This window comes from Lampetra planeri, chromosome 41 (genome assembly GCF_965212315.1).
Source record: "Lampetra planeri chromosome 41, kcLamPlan1.2.h2, whole genome shotgun sequence".
NCBI lineage: Eukaryota > Metazoa > Chordata > Hyperoartia > Petromyzontiformes > Petromyzontidae > Lampetra > Lampetra planeri.
In genome coordinates, this window is record NC_136147.1 from 6,410,847 (window position 1) to 6,425,069 (window position 14,223).

At 43.2% G+C, this 14,223-nt stretch overlaps 1 protein-coding gene across 2 annotated transcripts in view; it reads right to left on the reverse strand.

The window, feature by feature from the left end:
• Positions 1–14,223, reverse strand: part of LOC144732128 (uncharacterized) — a 45,828-nt gene that overhangs the window by 15,828 nt on the left and 15,777 nt on the right. Inside the window, exon 1 of one of the 2 annotated variants that reach the window (XM_078613428.1) lies at positions 2,964–3,045. The exons of the other annotated variant lie outside the window; for it this stretch is intronic. The gene's annotated coding sequence lies outside the window, so the exon portion shown is untranslated. Of the gene's footprint in view, positions 1–2,963; positions 3,046–14,223 lie in introns of those variants that run through there. 2 annotated transcript variants of the gene reach the window in all.

Genomic DNA, 14,223 nt, shown 5'->3' on the forward strand with positions numbered 1-14,223 from the left:
ATAGGTGATAGCTCATCATGAAAGTGGTATATATCATCATGTGGTAATTTGAAGTCACAGCCAAATAATAAAAACGCAAGTTGATTCTAAATGTGGAGGGGGACAAATTTGGCGGAACCAGGAGAAAAATCCATGCGATCATCACGGCGGGAGAGAACACGTGGACTCCAAATCGTCAGGGTCCAAGGATGGAACCCACAACTTACTCCATACCAAGCGAGGGAGATGACATCTCGTCACCATCACAACTGTGGTCCATTTTCCCAATTGAACGATTTCCCACATGGAACGTTCAAGCGGCCTTGTCCGCTGAAAACTATTTTCAGAGGTTTTCGCCATACCAGGATAAATCCGATGCATGCCGGTGGTTTCCGAACAAACAGCTATTCAAATACATACTCTTTGGTTCTTTTGGTAAAGTCACGTAGGTATAAAATATAAAATAAATTGTGATTTAATTTCATTTATTTTATATTTTATACCTACGTGACTTTACGTGAAAGAACCAAAGAGTGTGGATCCCTGCAGTCACGAAAACTTCAAATCTAGAATATTCAAATACAGTAGCGCACAGTAGGTCACTAGCCCACTGTCTGTGCTGTCACCTACTGGCCATCTCTTAGCCAATCAGTTTGAACGTCCTGTACTTTTTTCTACAGCCAATTATTTGTCAAAGGTACTGAGAATGAATCTAATTTAGATTTGAAATGGTATAATTGTACAGAGTCGATGAGTATGAGTAGATAATAGTGTACGAGTATCATAAATAATCTTAATACATTAGTATAGATTACATTGATACAACTGTACGTCATGTTTTGGAGGTCATATGCAAGGCATGTGTCCTCTAAATACAGGACTAATTCATGGCTGGGATGGCCCTGGTTTTTCCATTGTCTTAACAAAACCCCATTATTTCCATGAATACCAAACGTAACCCATGGACAGTTTGCGATTAGAACAAAAATAAATGTAACATGAAACACTACGAGATCTATTTTACCAGTGGCAAAATATGTACCAGTTTAAAAGGGTAAAAACCTACTACTGTAACATGAAGGTTAACAAACCGACGACGAAATCACTGAAAATCACAAGCAAATTCTGGCATGTACAATCTAATGCTGCCTCAGCATAGTATAATAACATTAACTCTACACTGCTGGTATTTAGATCATGTATATTGATAAGCACTTCATATCATTACAAACTGTTATTATATATGGCATTTTATATTTAGCAAATTGCGTTACTACAACAAAGTGTTGGAGTATCCTAAATCAGTCAGGCTCAATCTCCTTTGAAAATGTAAGTGTTTATATTGCATGAAATCACAAGTGCATCTAAAATTAAGGTATACATACACACTCCCAGAATATGTCTGCATACCGCATGCAATAATAACAAGCAGGCGAATATAGGTACATTCCACGGTATTGTCATTTCAGCGTGGGTCACAGAGCCTGACGAAACTAACAATGGTCCACGATGTTATACCCCACCACACGATGCCGCAGACAATCAGGAGCAGAATATTCTGATCGATTTGAAGACAACGGTCTTACTGCACAGGGCAGAGAACTTGACACAAAATGTTAAGATAGGCAGAATTGTATTAGGAAGCCACTGGATCTATGCAAATTTAAATCTCGATTGAGAACGCAATCGCAGTTGGCTGCATACGGTGTGAAAGAAGTTCAACATACATACAATTTGGGCCTTCACAGTTTCTCAACATTCCACACGCGGCAAGTTGGTGCTCGACACAAGAGATTACACTTCATCGCTGCGTCTCAAATGACTGCACGAATCCTGTACTTTCCGTTACCTTTGACTTGACCTTACGCACTTGATCTGAATTGTGTACGGTCACAAGCAGGCCAACTTCATACATTCATTACAAAGGCTACAATAAAAATAACACAAAGTATGACTTTACAAATCCAAAGTCAGGAAATCATAAAGGTACGACTATAAAAACGATTCTGTGTGCAGCAATTGCACGGAAGGCTATCACAGAGCTCTGCTTATGACAAGGAAAGCACGGCTATGTTGTTTATCACTGTCAAGGAAGAAATCATCGATTAACCACAACCGACAGACACTTTCGATTGTGTGCGTGAACTTTGGGAAATAAACTGTGGCACCGTCCGACAGTCAAATGAACACTAAGCACGCGTTGAATGCACTCAAGTTCGAACTGTTTCGAACATCAATAACACATTTTGAAATATATGCTCGATGGCAACGTGTTTATGAGCCTAACGACCACGGGTTTCAAACTAGCGCTTGACTTATGACACACATGCACTGGATTGATATGATTAGTCAGATCACTGAAGAAAGATCTGTATACGCGATAAAGAAGTTGTATAATCTATGTGCAACAATGCCGCGTTTCAATCTAAAACATTACTTATGACAGAAAGAAACAGCAGTGAAATAAATCCGGTCGTCGGTAGCCCAACTCCATACTCTATAGCACAAGCGACCTTATGGGCAGCTGGTATTAACAGTTATAAGCAGTTGAAACTATCGGTCATAAATATCAAAACTTACACTAAATAACAAAATTCAACACAATGGTCAAAAACATTGTGGTCTTAACATTTAAAATATGTATATAGGTGACATTTCGGGCAACGACCCACATCCACATAGCACATGAATAGCGCCGCTGGCGAAAACGTCGCCAATTAAACAATTATTCTTTTAACGCCAAAGTGTCATTGACAAATGTGATCACTTTTGTTGTTATCAATGGTGCTTAGCACCACTGCCAACGCAGCAGCAGTATCTCCAAGTCATCCCTTTAATATACATTTAACATATATTCACAAACCACATCGCAGCACAGTGTATGAGTATGGGCGCAGCTGGCATTCTTAAAACACAGCGAGCAGCCCCTTGCCCTGTGCGGCGACGCGGATTTGCGAGTGAGCCACCACCACCGCCACCACCACCTTGCGAGTCTTTTCCGCCTGGGGGTCTCCAACAGCCGCGGCGCACGAAGGTCCGAGATGGGGGTGGGAGAGTGTGCGGAGCCGAGGGTGTTCCCGACGACTCTTATCCTGTGGCCCCCGCGGCTACACACGGTCCAGTTTTACACGCGACGGCGGCGACGGAGGTGGCACGCGCCCGCCTACCCCGCTCGTTCGCCCTCCCGCCCACATTCACACACACGCGCACGTGCGCACGTGTGCACGTGGGCCATGTGCGTGTGCACGCGCGCGTGCGTGAGTGTGTGCGGAGCGGTGGTGTAGCGGTGAACGCGCTGCGCTATGAACCCGGCGACACACGGGTTCGATTCCAGCTCACGGCCAACACCAGTGACTATTATCGGAAACTAGGTCGACTCAGCCTCAAATGAGTACCTGGTGCGGTGTGAAAACATTGCCACTAGGGAGACAAAGGCGGTCGGGCGTGGTGCTGGCCCACCTACCCACTCGTGTACTGTTCCGGCCTTCATAGGTGCTCGCTAACAGCACTTGACCCAACAGTCTGTTAAGGCTATACGGGGGATTTTTGTGGAGAACGGTGGCGCAGTGGTTAGCATTATGCTGTGAATCTGGAATCTGGCAACCCGAGTTCAATTCTCAACTACAACTAACATCAGTGTCAATAATCTGAACTACTCCCGGTCCTCCTTTGCATCGACTTAGCAGTAAATGTGTATCTGGTATGATGTGCAAATTCGGTAAACAAAAACTCAATATTTCAAAATCCGCAATGAACGTGAATACGAGTCGGTGGGTACTTAGTAAATAACGGTCACGGAGCAGCCCTTTAAAGAGCCGCATGCGGCTCTGGAGCCACAGGTTGCTGACCCGTGGGTTAGTTCACCGTGGCGGTATAATGCCATGTTTTTGTTAAAACCCTCCACCACCCGACCAAGCCAATCAAATCAAGTTGTCACGTGGGCAAATGTGCAATTTGATTTGGTTTTAATTCTAGATTTGAAGCTTTCGTGACTGCAAGGATTCATATTCTTAGGTTTTTTTCGGTAAAGTCACGTAGGTAAAAAATTAAAATTAATAAAAGTAAAATAAGAATTTGATTTGGTTTATCAGCAAACAGGAATGTTGAAATGCAAGCAAAATGTTGACACTTTTGTACGACGTTTCGCTGGAGATGACATTCATCGTCGTTAGGTGGAATTGTTTTGCTTGAATAAGTGTTGTTGATTTAAGTTATACAAGTTCAGGAAGTCCCCCCTATTCTAACCGTAATCCCACTCAAGGCTCAGGAAGCTCTATTTACAACTCAGTATACTGTGATCGTTCATGAATTGAGAACATAGTGAATAAGAGAAAAGGAAACTATTTTTTGTTCGTTTTGGTCGAACCACTTTCCTTACTTCCAACGGAAAATCAGCGAGTGTCACATCATATCTGAACCCACCCTGAGCCTCCGCGAAGTCGACTCAGTCTTAAACGGCGTGGTTTGTGATCATCGGCACTGGGGAGACAAAGAGGGCTCGGTGTGGTGCGGGTCACATGATTCCCTTGCGTGCTGCGCTGAACTTAACGGGTGCCCACTAACAATACTTGCCCACGTAGTCCACATGACCAACCAGAGGTCGGGTATTTGAAACACATTCCTGCGGAGGGAGCTGGTAGAAACGTTGGGTTGCTCGGTCAATGGCCAGGATCAACGGCGGCGTGGTGTATTCCGCAAATATGGCCGACTGAGGGCGGGCACACGGCGGCGTGAGTAGGTTAAACGTTGAGTTTTAAAAGGGCACCACGGGGTGAGCAGCCCCTCCCCACCCAGCCCCACCCTTCCCCCCCACCCAGCCCCTCCCCACCCAGCCCCACCCCTCCCACCCCCCATCCAGCCCCACCCCTCCCACCCCCCACCCAGCCCCACCCTCCCACCCCCCCACCACCCTCCCCACCCAGCCCCTCCCCACCCTCCCCACCCAGCCCCACCCCTCCCATTTTTGGATCCACGACGGACGGACGGACACAATAATCCCCTGTGGGCTGGTGTAACCAGGAGGTTCCTACCAGTATAAATGTACAGCATATGAGCGAATGGTGTTACATCGGTGCGATCCAACGCCACAACCTGGGTTCGATTTCTGGTCGTGACACGTGTGAGCATTCATTCTAGATTTGAAGCTTTCGTGACTGCAATGATTCATATTCTCAGGTTTTTTCGGTAAAGTCACGTAGGTAAAACATTAAAAGTAATGAAAGTAAAATAAAACAAAACAAAAATAAAATTTCACGACGTTTCGGAGGCAACACAAGTCTCCGTCATCAGGTGGGACCGTCACAGCCAGATTAGCTGCATCAAGTGAAGCAATGATTCAAAATGTAATCCCTTATAAGCAAGTTGAAGGGGGGGAGGAGAGGGGGGGGGAGTTCATCAGAATGTGGTAGCCAATGAATGGAACGTATCGGGAGGGAGGGGGGTGGGAGGGGGAGGGAGCCAACAAATCGTAGCGCTTCTTCAACAGGATTCATCTCCTCAGATTTTCACCATCTGACACTTTTTTTAAGACCGGAAGCAGGTGGATTTCTTCACTATTCTTGCAAATCGCCCGATGATGCTGGATGTTATTATCAGCGAAACGTTCTATTCAAATAGTAAATGTTGTCAATTTACTCTCCAACACAGCGGTGGGCTGAAGTAGTAAACTAATTGGTGCGTTGTTTACGTGACAAACCTTACTGGCTGTGTCGGGTGGTGGAGGGTTACGACACATTTATACTTTTATTATGAATATCGGTCGCGAAAGCCTACATGTTAAACTGACATGTGAACATCTCCAGCATTTGGTATCTGGATATGGCCTGGGACTCCCCTAGGTTGACTCAGCCTGGTATGGTGTGGTTAACACAGGAACTGGGGAGACACAGGCATCTGGGTGTGCAGTGTTGGCCACATCACCCCCTTGTGTGCTGTGCATGCCTACGTATGTGTTTCACTAATTGAACTTAGCCCTGCAGTTAATACGGCTATGTGGGACGCATGCGCGTGCATCTGTTGCCTCTTGTTTGTAACACCCAGGATTAAAATACTTCATTGCCTATGAGCAAATCACCCGGCATGTGCCTGCGCTCATCAGATCCTCGGAAGCTAAGCTGGGTTGAGCCTGGATAGTGCTTGGATGGACAAACACTTTTTTTTTTTATCGGCGGAGGGGTGTGCAGCGTGATACAATGTTTTACTTGAACCTCCATACCTCCAAGTTTATCTTCACCGCATTCACCAGCCTGCACTGGCCAGTGTGAAGTTGTGGTCAAACTCACACTGCCCGCGCATGCGCACGAGATACAAGGCCGGGGTGGAGGGTGGGTGGGGGGGCGTGACGACGGAGGAACCCGGCTCAACGGTGTGACGTCATCACGCCGATGTGTGCCAGCCAGCAAAACTTATTTCTAAAATAGTATGATAAACCCCACAACCTGCACAGTGTGGGGAAGCTCTCATCCAACAGTGGACTGACATAGGACTATGCATGTACATGAACCATCAAGAATACCTAAACAAGCTACCAAAAAAGTGCTTAAAATCACACCATCCATTCTGGGAAATGGCAAGTGGCACTGACCCATTACCCAAATGGATGGAATCATGGGACGCACGCAACATAAAGAACCAACACCTCCTCACTGACTCAACAGCAGAGGTCCCCGGCTTGTTCAACGTCCCTCGAAAACAGGAGACAGCACTCAAGCGAATCCGTACAACAGGACGCAGGTGACGATGATGCAGCCACCTGCTTCACGAGTTGAGGATGAGGGATTTGACCCCAAGTGCGATTGTGGCCGTGAGTCCCAGACCGTGGAACATATTGCATTGACCTGCCAACTTGAGATAAAGAAGTTCAACACACATACACAGACTTGCACAGAGACCCATAGACTCACACAGAGACCCACAGACTCACACAGAAACCCACAAACTCGCACAGAGACCCATAGTTTGTTGTCCGTCCTCTGCACCTCCGATTAGCATGGTTGGTTATGTACGGTGTGAAAGAAGTTTAGCATACATACATCTATTGCGGGAGGAACTTAATTTGTCCACTTAGCATCTCAGGAAGCCGCTGAGTTGATCGCCAAACTTGATGTCCCATTGTAAGCTTCTTTTGTTATACGAAACAAGAAGGAGACCATCATCAATATTAACAAACACGACCACCGTGGCCTCTTGGCTGTAGAGTTAATGTTTTTTTCTTTCAGTGCATAACCGAGCCCTATGATTTGGTGACTCACTTCAAAACAAATCCATAAAATGCAACACCGGCCCAAGAAAAGGTCTTGTCTGTTTGTTAGGCTTAAGAGATCAACTTGTTTCGAGCCGAGTTGGCATATTATTTACATATATTTGGAACTCAATTATAACTGGAATTGTTAATTATCACAGTGAGGAGCAATGTTGAGATTGTTTTAAGGGGTGGGGGGGGTACCACATCCATAGTGGCCAGTCTACAAAAATAAATAATGCCCTTTAAATATACAAGAGGGGCAGAGTGGAGGAGCAGTGGTCGGCACATTGATGCTGTGAACCCAGTGACCTGAGTGCAATTGCTGGCCATGGCTCATGTCAATGGCGAGTGATATCTGAACCAATGATGTGACTGCCCCCTCACTAACCCACACTGACCAGCGTGGTGAAGTATGGTGAAACGACCCCCATGACGAACACAGTATTGAAGAGGCCTTCATTGACATCGGGCTATAAAATGTATGTTGGGCTACACGACTCTTCATCAGGAGGCTCCCACATTGGGATGTTTGGTGAATTATATTTATATGTTTGGTATGTGGGAGGAAACCAGAGCATCTGGATAAGATGCACACATATTTGGGGATAACGCTCAAAGCGCCGCACAGCTGGATTCAATAATATATGTTTACATTTCCTTCTGCTGGTACCCTGGCAGCCCAAGCATACCACACAAGGTATTCCCAGAGAGTCTCCCATCCACGTACTAACCAGGCTCAACTTTACTTAGCTTCTGAGGTCATGTGTGATCACATGACCGCGTGGTGATTTGTACCTGGCAGGATCTAGCTCAGGGGTTGGAAACCAACATCTACAAGAAGAGTGATTTTTTTCTGAATTCGGTATTTTAAAAAACGTAAAGAGCCGCATCCCGCTCTGGAGCTGCGGGTTGCCGACCCCTGGGCTAGCTGGATTGCAATATTTCATTTATGCTCCACATTCGCATAGGCTCCTATAAAACATTACCTGGCACAGTTGCACTTTCGTCATTTAGGCAAATGCACATAGCTTTAACATCATCAATGGGATTCATCTTCTTGGTTCTTTCGGTAAAGACGCTGTCTTCCCGACAAACCTGTTCTTCACCTGAGGACGGCTGCTTACGTTGTGACCGAAACGTCGTGAGAATTATTTTATTATGTTTTATTTTTATTATTTTATTATTTCCCTTCTACGTGACTTTACCGAAAGAACCAAGAAGATGAATCCCTGCAGTCACGAAAGTAAATCGAAAAAAAATCATCAATGGGGTTTAGCAGAAGCGTGCTATATTAAAATTCTTGCGACTGGGAAACATTATTTATAAATAAACATATTTTTAACAAGCGTTTCTTTTGTCTCACTTTGGATCTCCGAATTAGCTTATATTTGTCTTTATAGATTGTATTGTGATGTACAGCACCTTGAGCACCTAGCACAAAGTGCTTTATAAATGTTATTTATTATGATAATCATTAAGAAGTTGTAATTGAACTGGGGCTATGTGGTGGGCAGCTTGGGTAAGTAAAACCACATTAATTCTTGTTCTGCATCTCTATGCTCGCGAATCTATGTTCCACTTCTTCATCAACACACACTGATCAGTGTGGTGAAGTACGACCAATCAACACATACAATGATGAACAAAGTTATGATAAAATAAGAATACTGGTAAAAAGGTCCCATAGATACAACACAAGGAGGCCTTCATTCAGCAGTAGATGGACCAAAGTCTGTAAATTACTATGATTATATAACTCATGTTACAGTTTACACGCTATGTGGTGGGCAGTTTGGAGCAGTACAACAACATTAATTATTGTACTGCACCTCTATGCTCCAGGATATATGCTCCCCTCCTTCATCAACCCACACTGACCAGCGTGGTGAAGTATAGTCAAAATAACTCCCATGAGCCTGCACGGTGTAGGGGAGGCCTTTATCCATCTGTCTGTTGACAGAAAAATGGCTGCACTTGTGCATGTCCACTTGAATCAATGTCTACTTCATGATATGCACGGTAATTTAAACAATACTGTAAATGAAATATTGCGGTTTGATTGCCTTATTTCTCACGGTAGAAATCCCACGTGGCTTTTTACCGTGCCGCCAAGTATTTTAAGATTTCGATTTAAAGCTTTCGTGACTGCAGGGATTCATCTTCTTGGTTCTTTGGGTAAAGTCACGTAGAAGGGAAATAATAAAATAATAAAATAAAACATAATAAAATACAATTCTCACTATTTTATTACGTTTTATTTTTATTATTTTATTATTTGAAGATTATTCACAGGGCGTCATCTGCCTTTCTCCTTCCTACATTTGAATAGCACAGCAGAGCCATCACTACACAGAGTATTATGTTGAACTTCTTTCGCACCGTACGCAGCCAACCATGCTAATTTGAGGTGCCACAAAGTATAACCTGCACTGCCCTGGCAAATGAGATAGCGATGCTAGACGGGCACTCGTTTAAAATGAGACATTGCAACAAATTAAAGGGATACGGGATCCGATGAATGACAATTCTCTGGGGCATAAGATGAGCAACGAAAAATGTTTGTCATATTTTCCAGATGTGAAAATGTTTCCTCTTTGATGACTGCAAGCATCATCAGCTTCCTTGCAAAGCTCCTTTTGAAGGTGTCACCAAAAATAGATCTCTTGTTGACAATGCCGTCGTGCCATCAACATGACGGAGGCGTGTATTGTAGAAACGCTACATGGCTGCGTCTCTTCATTCTCCTCCATATGTGAGGGTGAGTCAACCTCAACAAAATGAACACGTCTGCATCATCATCATCATCATCCGTCTTTTTTAAACTGTCGTGACAAGAGAGAAACGTATTTCAAAAAAATTTCCACGATGCCATTCTGCTCCTTTACAAACGCATTAGCAATTTGGAAAATATTCGGACTTTATTTTCCCTTAAAAGTTTCCATTTTCATCATCAATCACCCTGCATTCGCGCTGTTGGAGCCGGATCATGCGGTGAACAAATGGCCATCATGTCAGAGAATAGCACTGGACAATAATGGTGCCACATAATTATTTTTGGATCCACTTCAATATGCCTCGCTAACCCAACACTAGAGGACACTCTTCTTGGTTCTTTCGGTAAAGTCACGTAGAATGGAAATAACAAAATAAAAAAATAAAACATAATAAAATAATTCTCACGACGTTTCGGCCACAACGCAAGCAGCCGTCCTCAGGTGAAGACCAGGTCTGTCGACGCTGTCTGTCGAGGATTATTTTATTATGTTTTATTTTGTTATCTTGTTATTTCCATTCTACGTTACTTTACCGAAAGAACCAAGAAGATGAATCCCTGCAGTCACGAAAGCTTTAAATCGAAAACTAGAGGACACTCTTTCATGCTCTGTAAATGAGTGGCCCTCTATATGTCAATAATCCACTACATGCATTGATGGGGCATTGCCCGAAACGTCACCTATTATGTATTTTTTCTTTTAAAGCCAGTGTCATTGATGAATGTGTTTTTATTATTATTTGTGCTTTTGCACTACTGAGAAGGCAGCAGCAGGGCGATCATCAAATAATGTATCGAACATTGTCAAGTTAGTTTATTGGTTCTTTCGGTAAAGTCACGTAAAAGGGAAATAATAAAATATTGGCTTATAATTTTATTATGTTATTATTATGATGCTTGCAGTCATCAAAATTAAGGGATATAATAAAATATAGTTTTATATATTTATTTTATTATATTATTTCCCTTAAACGTGACTTTACCGAAAGAACCAAGAATATGAATCCCTGCAGTCACGAAAGCTTTAAATCAAAATGTATTCTCAAGTTTAAACATATATCTTATTCTTTAAAGTTTTTGACGTATTTTGGTAAGAGTTTTCATAACATGTATATTTATTTTCATTTTAGGTAAAGTTGGTGAGAAAGAGGCTTAACTAAGGCCCCTGACATAACGGCACATGTAATCAACGAAGGAAAACAATCTGAAATCTTCTCAAACCTAATTTTCATCCGTTAAAAAAACTTTCTTAACATTTGACAAGCATGGGTTTACGTCAATAACTTTGCCGCGTGTAATTATACTGTAAATTTGGAATCAAGACATTCTAAGCAGCCAACCCCATGTAATAACTGGACTTTTGGCTTTGTAGAAGATGTAATTTTGATCTAATTAAAAAGTAAATGTCCATAATAATGTGCATCTCACTCTCGGTATATTAACTTTTGGATCACCCTTCATTTCTAGTAGATAGCCCTCAGAACTGGGCTTGGCTGAATGAAATAATCAAATTCATATGTAGTTAGTTTAACACGTTGTAGGCATTCACGACTAGTATTATCCATCACAGGTTTTTAATTAGATCACATAGTTATAAATGTGTCGTTAAACCCGCCACCACCCCGGCACAGCCAATTAATAAAGTTTGTACATGTAAACAAAACTTGCCAATTCGTTACTCGTTTAGAACATCAGTGTGATGGAGAGTAAACCCACATCCCAATGCAGGACCCTCCTGAAAAAGAGTTTCAAGACTCAGTGAGGCTCTCTTTAGTAACTGAAGGTCAATATTATTGTTATGATAATTCATGTACTTCACAGTCATTAATAACTACATATGATCCATAATAGAGGTTTTTGGGTAAGATAACGTAAATATAAATGTGTCGTTAAATCGGCCACCACCACGACACAGCCATTTAGTAAGGTATGCCACGTAAACTAAACATTTCTATTCAACGAGTGTTTGGCTTATGGAAGTAAACCAGAGAACCTCAATAAAACCCAAGCATACGCATGGATAGGCCACAAATCTCCATACAGATTCAAGAATCACTTGCTAGGCTGCCATCTGGAGACCTTGCAGACTCAACCATGCTTAGCTTACGATATCTGACGAGATTGGGTTATATCAGTGATTTGGTCGTAATGCGCTACCATTCCCATCATGGGTAGTTGAAACCCAGATTTGAACCAAAGCTCTCACTGCTGTCGGCTCGGTGATCTGAGGTCCCGTCCGTTGAGCCAGGTTACCTCTCTATTGAGCCAAACTGACACAAGGAAATCACCATCAATATCAGCCAAAATGAATGCACTGATGAAGGCCTTACGCCAAATTGACACCATGTCTCGGTCCACCCGGTACCTGCACATGAGCCAATCTCATCGCTGAACCTCAGGTCCACTGTGGGGACAGTGTGCACCAGAAGTCACCTGAAAGGGATTTCATAAGCAGTTGTGTGATATCCGTTTCTGTGGGCTGTTCTGTAACACGAAGGATGGCACTGCTCTGGGTGAGATCTGAATGGGTTACTCCGTTTCATGACGTGTGACTCCGACAGCACAATCGGGACACATTTGCGGGGAGATTACACCAACAACAATCAACTCCACCGCTTAAAGAGAGCAGATGCAGTGTTTGTTTAAGGACAGTGTGCTGAAGGATTGTTTTTTTTCCCCAATGGCACAAGTGGAGACTTAAAAGCCTCTCAGTTGAGGGGCTTTATTGATAGACCTTCATAGAACATGTCCGATACCCAGAAATTTGGCATTATATGTGTGCGCTATATTTGTGCCTTGCTTGAGACAAAGGTATGTTATCACGTGCAGGTCTGGACGGTGTTTGTAATTCAAGCCGCATGCACACACTGCCTTACTTTACTCTGTTGTCCATTTGCGACGGTCTTTTTTTAGCCGATGTCAGTGTGCCTCGTGGTTTTGACCAGAAAAGTTGTGAACAACAAAACTTTCTCCAAGTCTAAGGAAGGTGGAATTTGTATATTTCCTGCAGAAAGTGTTCCCCCCCTCCCTCCATCCCATACTAATACGAGCCTGAGCGAAGCTCATAAGATTATACGGGAGAGGTAGGAGAGTATGTGGATGGGAGTAGAGTGAGATTAGACGGGAGAGGTAGGAAAGCGCGTGGAGGGGTGTAGAGTGAGTTGAGAGGTAATGGAGTGCATGTAGGGCAGCAGTTTGAGATGGAGAAAGGCAGAGACAACTCCATGGATGATCTTGAAGACAGGGAGGGTGACCTTGTAGTTGATTGACACTTCATTCGGAGGCAATGTACGGATGTGAAGAATGGCTGTGGTGAAGTCTCATTAATGGGTGCAGGTGGGACATTTGGCCGCTGCAATTTCGTCAGGAAGCAGTGTTTTCAACACGACACGCATTGCTGATTTCCCACAAACGTGGTACTCACTCAACGAACTCAGCACGGATGATGAGCCAAGTAAAATGTCCACAACGACGATTTAAACGTTTTAAGTGTAAATGGAATGTTCAAACCACAGCGCCACCTGGCTGCATACGGAGAGAGCACAGAGTGGCCTGTTATACTCATGCTAATTGCCATTATTGCTGTGGGCAAAATCTGCTGTATGTATGTATGTTGAACTTCTTTCGCACCATATGTAGCCAACTGTGCTAATTGAAGGTGCGGGCAAGGACAAGAAACTAAATACAAAAATGAGTTCTAAAGAAATGACTTCTCAATTTATATAAAAAGTGCATAGCTTCAGTGGCTTCCGAATATCGGAATGAATATCATCCGAAAACGCGCGATGCAGTGACCGCCTTTGTTCGATGCTTAACCAAAAGCCGCTGCGAAGATGACCGGAGTTTGCGTGATGGTTTTACGCTCCTTGACCCTCAAAAGATAAGGGACTGAGACAATCCTCGGCTGGGATCAGGATTGTATTTCGAGAGCTTTTGCCATTATCGCAATCGTCCAGATAATTTTTATGACCTAGTGACGTGAGAAAGTATGTAATCGGTTGTACAAATTTGAGAAACTTGACAACCAATTTTTATATTTAAAAAATGCAAGTTTCATAGCACTGCTGGACAGTTCTTTTTTTAATTAAAAGTGAAGGCTTCTAAGTTTAAACGTGTTTTTAAAGATAATGAAAAAGCTATGGTATTACAGTTATACAATTGAATAAATATACATTTTAAGATGAGATTTGAAGGCATTTGGAAGAACATTTTAAGAAATTATTGTTGA